Below are 8,759 nucleotides of genomic sequence, written 5' to 3' on the forward strand. Positions count from 1 at the left end.
GCTAAAGGAAGTTGGTGGTGAAGCAATAGCTGAGACTAATATATGCCCCTAATAATCTGATTTAAAACACCTGCCCTCGTGTTGCCATGGTGATTTTAATGATTTAGATTTTACTATTAATTATCAACTAACGACTGACCTTAAGCATTCACACTAACTAGTAGGCAGTATACTTCAATGATCTTGAAGTCATTCACATTTTTTTCTTATTCATAAAAAAAAGATTTACACAGAACAAAAAAAATTAAGTTAAAAAAATCAATTGGTCTTAATTGATTAGAGTATTGGACTGTACCTGCTTATAGCAAATTCTATAGAGCAAAACTCATATGTTGCCTCATCACTTCCTGGTGGAATCTCTGCTGACTGCACCAACTGATGCAGCTCTGGTGTTGAGGTGAGCTGCTTGGCCTCTTTGATGACGTTACAACTGAAGACCGGATCCCATTTCTGAAGCAGCCTGGTGGATACCTCATCATCAAACAGGAGAGTGAAGTCTTGATTCACCTATGAGAAAGAAAATATACTACTACCACATTCAGCACAAAATTTCAAGTCATTCTCAACATACCACTGCATACTTACCAATCCTTTTGTATCCAGGAATCTTGGGAAGATGGACAGGATATCAAGACTTTTGTCAGGGTCATTGATAAGGTTCTGATGATACTGAAAGGTCTCTCTCATCTTTTGGAGAATTAAGGAAGTGTCTGTTGTATGGTTGAGCAAAGAGATGGCCTCCTGGCAAGCATCTCCGTCAAGCTGCTTCTCAACAACAATGGATCTTTGGAAATTAGGGCCCCCTGAAGAAAAGAACCCAACACAAACTTTAAAGAAAATAAGCCCTAGTTGCAGATCAGATAGGTACATGCAAACAGAATAATATAATTACAGTAGGTACAAGAAAATGTTAATGAGGACATTTATCTAGTTTGTGGACAGTTACTTCCTTATGTCAGACCTACAAACTCTAGAGTAGTGAAAAAGGTGACAACATATAAAACTAAAACCCTCTTCATTCACTTCTACTACACTGGTTGACATAAGAAAGGTGACTGTAGCCAAAAGGTGACCAGTTTGCAGTTGTGTTACCTCCTCCTCGAGAAAAGCCAGTGCAGCTATTTGGAGGTGCAGATCCTCGTCGAATCTTTCTCTTCACCACCTGAACTGGTTCCAAGTACAGCTTCGATCAACTTAAGGAAAAAAAAAGAAAGAAGCCAAAAATTGTGATAAACAACAGAATTACAAATGTTGACATTAAAAGAAATCTGTGAGAACTGAGCTTTGTTGCAACCTTTTTAGCAGACGCTGCATTAATTGTGCCTTCAATTCTTGATTTCTTCCTAGGGACCTCATCTAGAAGTATAGTTGATGCACTTGCACTTGAACTGAAGCTCGAGTCAGACCACTCAGATGGAGAGGACAAGGTGCAATCAGAAAACTCTAGAAGGAAAAAAAACAACTTTGTTCTGTGTGGTGTAGAAAAGGTGATGTGGCTAAGGGTTTTGCATTGTTGTTGCATTGCAAAAGTGAATTACATTAATTCCACATTATACTCCAAATGTATTATTCTGTAGACTAATAGATTTGAGAAAAAAAGAATACAGGTTACACCATTTGACATTGGATTGCCTCGTGTCATTGACCCCTTTACATTTCTCACCATCATTTGAGAAAACTGTTAGAACCACACTGCCTTGGCTGACAAGGTCACTGAAAATGTCTTCATCAACTTCTGTCCCTGTCGCATCTTTGTACACTACTTTTGCAACAGTTGGCAGGCAAAATCTCTCGATGACTGGAAAAGATAAGTTACATCTGAGTGCACCTTTTAAGCCAGCACTGTTCTTACTTCACAAATGATTTCACATTTAATAAACTAATCCACCACTGTCTGATTAAACAGACTTGGATAAAATCCTCTACACAAAATTCATTCCCTCTTCAGTCCAAATTCTAAAAACAAACCTTTTTCATGGAACCGCATGAAATCCAACTGTCCATCGACATCATCCACCTTCACATACTTCTGCTGTTGGCAGTACCGAACCTGGACCAGCATTTTGCTGAGACATACAAAAAAAAAAAAAAAAAATGAAAATGAGAGTAATAAGCATTTGATAGTAAACAACTGAAGCGATTCAAGCTAAAATTATTAAAAACACTCATATAAACACAGTAAGCCAGTATCGGCCATGCTATACACTGTAAACAGTATTGAAGCTTTTGACACACATGCAGTGGATTCCAGAATGAGGCTGTATGTGTGAACCATGTAGCAGTCAAGGCAGTCAATGGTGTAAACACTAAGTCTGCTAAATGTTCAGGTGAGCCTTCCGTAAAAGAGCAGGAAATAATCTGAAAGAAAGAGCGAGCGGGCATGCTAACACTGCTAACATGACTATTCAGACTTACCTCCTTCACTCGAAGTTTACCAGCTGACGACTCACTCTGAAGCTGAAGAGCAGCACTATTTGACTTACCAGAGGTGGATTATAATTAGTTACTACAATATTTATTTACCTCTGCAAAGTGGTGTAGTGATTGAGTAAAGCTAGGTTGCTTTATAAAATGCAATTATACTTGAGTAACTTGAGTTGTGGCTGCCCATGCTGTTAAGTCCAAAACAACACACAATAACTAACATTAACTTTGCTAACTAATTTGTTTTACACGACTTCAGACATATATGAGACTTGGTAAATTGCAATGAAAAACGCAGGAAACCGCGTGTTAATGTCTGACTGTTAGCTAAAATAAAAAAAATTTAAAAACTAGCTAATGTTAATGTTAAACACATTAGCATTAACTGTTCAGTTACCGAACTTCAGTACCAGCAACACAAAAGCTTAGAAAAGTAGCATAATTCTCCGTAGATTTTTCATTTTAAATACTGCGTTTCATTTAATATTACTGTTCCCATAATTTTGATTTACTTAACTTACCGTCTGTATAAAACTCTTCCCAAAACTGATCCGTCTGTAAAACCAGCAGCAGCCGCAGAACATGGAAGACACACAGCTGAGCAGACGATTAATTGACGCACGGGGTTTACAGGGCTGAAGCCCAGGGGCCTTAACTTTTGGGCTTGGCTAACTCTGTTAAATAACTCCAACACTGAACACCATTTGAATCAGAATGTGTTAAAAAAAAACACTTTGAGAGTTGAAATCAACTCTGATATGTTTAACCCTGAAATTTCATCACTCCAATTTTTGCTGTGCGCTTGTTTTTTGTTTTTCAATACCCGTTTCAGAACGGAAAATCCAATTGGCAAAATATACACGGACCCAAAGAGCGTGTTGACTCATAAATACTGTAAAGAACACACAAATGAGTAGGCAGTGATTCATCTGACTGAGCATCCTCAGTATAAATCTTAGGATGATCAGCATCCTCAATGAAACAATGGAAGTCATCAGAATAATTATACAACAGATCTGCAGCTTCTATCTTCATTCTACTGGGACATTTCCATTAGCTACATTTTCTTGGTGTATTTCCGATTTTCCCTGATATTTGTTGTGATGTTCTGAGAGATGAGAGTTCCCTTTGCCTCCTTACCTGATGAAGTGCAGATGATGTATGTTTGCAGAATCACACATATATCCCAAACGACATGCATTCTTCGTTTAAATGATGCTCATTTTCTGCAGCTGTTGTCCACGACACGGCCAAACTTTGAGCATTTTTACCCCCCTCCTCTGCTTCGGTTCTTCCCGTCCCTCTCCTCCCGTGGAGCGCTGAGGTGGTTTGAAGCCTCGCAGGAAAGATCCGTTCTCACAGCGTCGTCCTCCTTCCCTTCCCGGTTTGCTTCTCAGCCAACATTCCGCTCTTTTCTCTTTTCGCTTCCTTTTTTTCCTTTTCTACCAGAGTTTGTCACACATGTAGTTGTCAGTGTGTTCACCGTGAAGAGATTTCAGCTGTGAAATCCGCTCATGGTGCTCGCTCTTCCTGTCTTTTCCTCTTTGGAGAGGGTGCATGTTTGCGGCGCACTGCTCGTCTGCAGCGGATCAGGAACTTCACTGACGACGCAAAGCGCGCCGAGAGCGCACAGACTGACAGAACCATTCAGGATACGATATGATGAAGAACTGTGGCTTTTAAGCAACAAAAACATGGAAAAATATATGCTTTTCATTTAAGCTTAACACACGTAAAATAATAGCAAGAAAAAAACCTTCAATTTCACTTCATTTGCAAACCAAACAAAGTGCGTAAAAAGTGGAATTTAGATGAAGGAAACTCCAGCAGTGGGAGTTTATGCATCAACAACATGAACACTATTAAATTCAACCATTTTAATCAGATGTGAGATTTCAAAAGGAAAGAACAACTTGACACTTGTCTGACTGTGACACCAGAGAGAGAAATCCAGCGAATTTCGCTGGATTTTGGTTGATTTTTTTTGTGAATGTTCTTCAGAAACATTTTTAACATTTCTTTTTTTTCCACCAAAAAATTTCCCCAAAATGTTGAAAACGTTGACATCAGAAGTTTCACTGTGAAAATATATATTTTTTGACTTGCAGTACGACACAAAGGTTAAATGACTCTGTTTTTGTGCATGTTATATCCAAGCTTAGCTAACACACAAAGCCAGAATGACAGGGGAGACTTAGAAGTAACTATCCTTGAAAATGAATAAACACAATAACAAGAATGTTTTGGTTGATTAATTCTATTAATTAATCCTTTTGTTTTTTTATTCATAAAAATAGCCGCTGCAGTGTCCCACAGCCCACAATGACCTTCATGATGCTGGTTTTGTTAAACTAATAGCAGTTCAAACCTCAAAAAACAGCAACTATTCATATTTATCAACCTGGAATTCATAAAATCTGAGGCAGTTCTTCATGAAAAACAACTTAGATGATTATCAAAATAAATTTCTGTCTATAAACTATTCAGTGTAGTGTTTCAGATGTGCCTGTGTGCTGTTGGGTGGTTTGATTTAATATGAATCATTGCATGTTTTGTTCACAAAAATCAGCCTTTTAAAGGAACTAAAGAAACCAAATAAATGCTGCAGATTTAAAGAAGCACACTATCTTCTTCTTAAATGCAGTAGAGTGGGACTACTCCTTTAAATTATAATAATATCGAGTATTAAATGTACTAAAAAGCTTGGTGGAGCTTCTGTATCATAAAACTGCTCCAGCCAAAGTTGATTCTGCAGAGAACTGAGCTCTACCAGGATGTTGGGATTGTTTGTGTCTCAGTGAAACTCACTTTTACTGTCTGTTTTGATGGCAGCGTCCACCAATTGAAGCAGGGAGATCTGGAGATGAGATGGAGATTTGGGATCCTTTTTTAAGGTGGTATTTTCAGGATACTGTGACTTCTTCCGCAGCAAGATTAAATGTTGTTCAATCATGATTTCATGCTCATTTTCAAACCACGTGGGTTTATTTCTTTATTTTACCTTGCTAACATGTCCATATAGTGGGTTGTTTCTGATGCCAAAAGACACATCCTGAGCAAAATAAACAGTCAACACCATTAAAAGCACAGATTCAGACAGCCAAGGTTTCATATTTAACCCTTAGATGCTCCAGTGATTGGACTTACACTCTTCCATAAGTGGGTCAGAAATGACCCGTGGAAGAATCAATGTGTTTTTATGCCTTTTTTATTTTATTTTTTATTTTTTTTGGTCATTTTGGTTCAGAATAATCATTTGAATTATTATTTGTATTATATTTTTGTCCACAAGAATGCTTTCATGTTTTAAATGTGTTTGTCACTTTATAACAGATTTGGAACATTTTGATAATTGAAAAAGAATATTATACAGAACAGCAATAGAAGAATATCAACATCCATTTTGATGATATTTTTTCCACTCGTTTCCTCCAAGTTTCTGCACTGCATCACCTCTTGTATGATATCATCAGTGATAAAGAGCTTGGGGTCATAATACAAATATTACGATTTCTTTAACAGTATAAAAAGGAACTTACAAATCAAAATGGAATGATAGAAAAAAACGTGTTTTTTGAGGAATAGCTGGAATATGAAATGATAAAAACTTTTCATTACAAGGATAATGCAAGAAAATGACCTCACCGGCTCATTTTAGATCCACTGATGAATCTAAGGGTTAACAAACATGAAGAACCAGTCCTGTCGACTTGCTAGGTGGGAGTTTTCATATCATTCCTCATCTTCAGAATTGCTTTCTGGTTCAAATATGTGTAATTATAATAATAATAAATTTCATTTGTAACACACTTTTCTCTCATCTGAGTCTCAAAGTGCTGCAAAGACAATTTAAACTCGGCTTAAAAACAACTAACCAATAAAAGGTACACATTCAGCAGTTAAAAGCACTTTTAAACAGGTCGGTTTTTAGTCCTGCTTTAAAGGTTTCCAGGCTCTGTGCTGCCCTCTGCTGGATGGGGAGACTGTTCCACAGGCTGCTGAGCAGAAAGCAGTTTGTCTGTTGTCCTGAGGGTAGTAGAGGATTGGGGAGTGATGAGGTCTTGGAGATAGGAAGGTGATGCATGTATGGGTCAGTAGGAGGATGCTGAAGTCAATCCAGGATGAGACGGGGATCCAGTGTAGGGAGCGGAGAATGAGAGGGGCACATTTACAGGCTCTCATCAGGATCCTGGCAGTGCAGTTCTGGATGAACTTCCGGATGTTTTTGCCAGGAATCCCGGTGAGGAGCCCATTGCAGTAGTCCAACCTTGAAGAGACAAAGGCATGGACAAGTTCCTCTGTGTGAGAAAGTTAGGGTTGGATGGAGTTTGGAGGTGTTTCTGAGATGATGGAATGAGGTTTTGCACAGTTGGGTTTAGTGATTTGTGAAGGCCAGGCGAGGATCAAACCTGACCCCCAGACGAGTGGCTGAGGAGGCTGAACTGCCCCAAAAACTGCAGTTTGCCATCGGGTAACGTAGACTAGTTTTGTTGTGTTTAAGTAGAATCATATCTGAGCTGCTGCAGCAAATGGTGGAGGAAGAGGTGAGGACTACATATAACTCTATCATCTCCATCATTTTCATACTATGACTTTATAAACAGATTAGGTTTAGGTGTTTGATCAATAACCAGAGAGGGACTTCAATCAATCAATCAATCAGTCATTCAACCAAGTGCCATGTCATTCAATCATTTCTCTCCATCTAATCCGATCTTTTGCTTTCTGAATTGTGACTGCTGTCCATTCCATGCTTGTCAGTCCGTCTATCATTTTCATTCGCTATCTGCCTCGTCCTCTCTTCCCATTAATTTTTCCAGTTATGACAATATATTCCAGGGTCTCTTTCCTTAAGATGTGTCCAAAAAATGTTGCTTGCTGTTTCTTAATTTTGTTCAGTAGTGTACAATTTATTTTTAGTATTTTTCAAACATCTTCATCGGTTATTCTGTCGATATCAGATAAACGTAGCATGTGTCTGTTTGACATTTTTTGTTCCCAGATTCACATCCGTACATCAGAACTGGTAGGATGTTAAGAGCTGAGAGTCCTCATACGGATGCTAATCGCTATTTTCTTATTTGTCAGTATTTTTTTCATTTTCATAAATGCTATTCTTGCCATTGCTGCTCTACATCTGATGTCTGTTTCACATCTTCCATCTGATGTTATCCATGAGCCGAGGTATTTGAATTGATGAACCTGCTTCAGTGTTTCTTGGTCTAATTCTATGTTACAGGTTGGGATGATATTTTTCTTTGAAATTATTTAAAGACAGGCTGAGCTTTTGTCTGTCTGTATTCATTATGGATACTGTGGTTTGCAAGTTTTCTTCACTGTTAACAGTACTGTGTCATCTGCATAACATGTGATTTTTATGTTATAACCTCTGATGGATACTCCTGGTAAGCCTTTTTTTCCCTCATGATGTTTCTACTGTACAAGGAAAACAGTTCAGGTGACGCATCCCTGTCCGAGTCCTCGTTTTATTGGTTGTTCTTCACCATCTTTGTTATTTAATCTCACTGTTGCACTTTGTTTCCAATAAAGATGTTTTTTAATCTTTGTAAATCCTTTCCATCTATGTTTCTGTCCTTTAGAATCTGGATTAATGTTTGATGTTTTACTGTGTCGAAAGCTTTTGTTACGGCCTGCAGGAGTGGACGAAAAAGAGCACGCTCACACACCACGTAATGCTCCTTCGGCAGCTCCAGTCCGAATGCTACACCGCGGCGGCAGGCTCCCCCTTCCGGCCCCCGCAGGCACGAGCAATCGACCACGATCAAGTCTAACAAGTGGATCACAGATCCTGACAACCTGTCAGCCCACAGATCCCCAACATTACCCAACAGTTTCTCAAAGCTCCACCGTTTTCAACAACATATTCATCAGTTTTAACAACAACATATTTAACTGATTTTAAATTATTTTCAACACGTGTTAGATGAACATTCCACAAAATCCCATCCAAGTTGGTATAATTGTCCCTTTGCTCATTCATCACACACATTCAAGTTATTATAGCTGTCTTTGTGTTTATTCATGACTATCACACTTTGTTGTAATCGATGAAACACGCGAATATTTCTTATTGTACTTCTATTGACCATTCCATAATAGTTCTTCAAATCATGTATCTTTGCCCTCTGGTTTAATCTTGTTTCTACAGTGATGAACACAAGCAGTTTTAAAGTTAGATTTCATCATGCAATTGGGTTGAGAGCAAGCAACTAACTCCTCCTTGTTTTTCCAGTCTGGGTTGAATTTGACATGTGATATGTGGTAGAAAATGCAGCAGCCAACACATGGGAGAAATAAAGAAGTTGATGTACATG

The 8,759-nt window shown here is 38.4% G+C and overlaps 1 long non-coding RNA gene across 3 annotated transcripts; it reads right to left on the bottom strand.

Moving 5' to 3' along the window:
• Window positions 1-301: 301 nt before the first annotated feature.
• On the bottom strand, window positions 302-4,011 carry LOC118469298 (uncharacterized). Of its 3 annotated transcripts, none has more exons than XR_004846158.2 (6): window positions 3,565-4,011; window positions 1,969-2,066; window positions 1,295-1,443; window positions 1,093-1,193; window positions 586-803; window positions 302-507 (listed from the first exon to the last, which is right to left on the bottom strand). It is a non-coding gene; the product is annotated as an uncharacterized LOC118469298 (long non-coding RNA). The 3 variants fall into 3 exon arrangements; XR_004846155.2 differs by having other exon boundaries at window positions 2,416-4,011; XR_008599857.1 differs by having other exon boundaries at window positions 1,969-4,010.
• Between the last annotated feature and the right edge of the window lie 4,748 nt (window positions 4,012-8,759).

The sequence above is a fragment of the Amphiprion ocellaris genome, chromosome 19, assembly GCF_022539595.1.
Source record: "Amphiprion ocellaris isolate individual 3 ecotype Okinawa chromosome 19, ASM2253959v1, whole genome shotgun sequence".
NCBI classification, from domain to species: Eukaryota; Metazoa; Chordata; class Actinopteri; family Pomacentridae; genus Amphiprion; species Amphiprion ocellaris.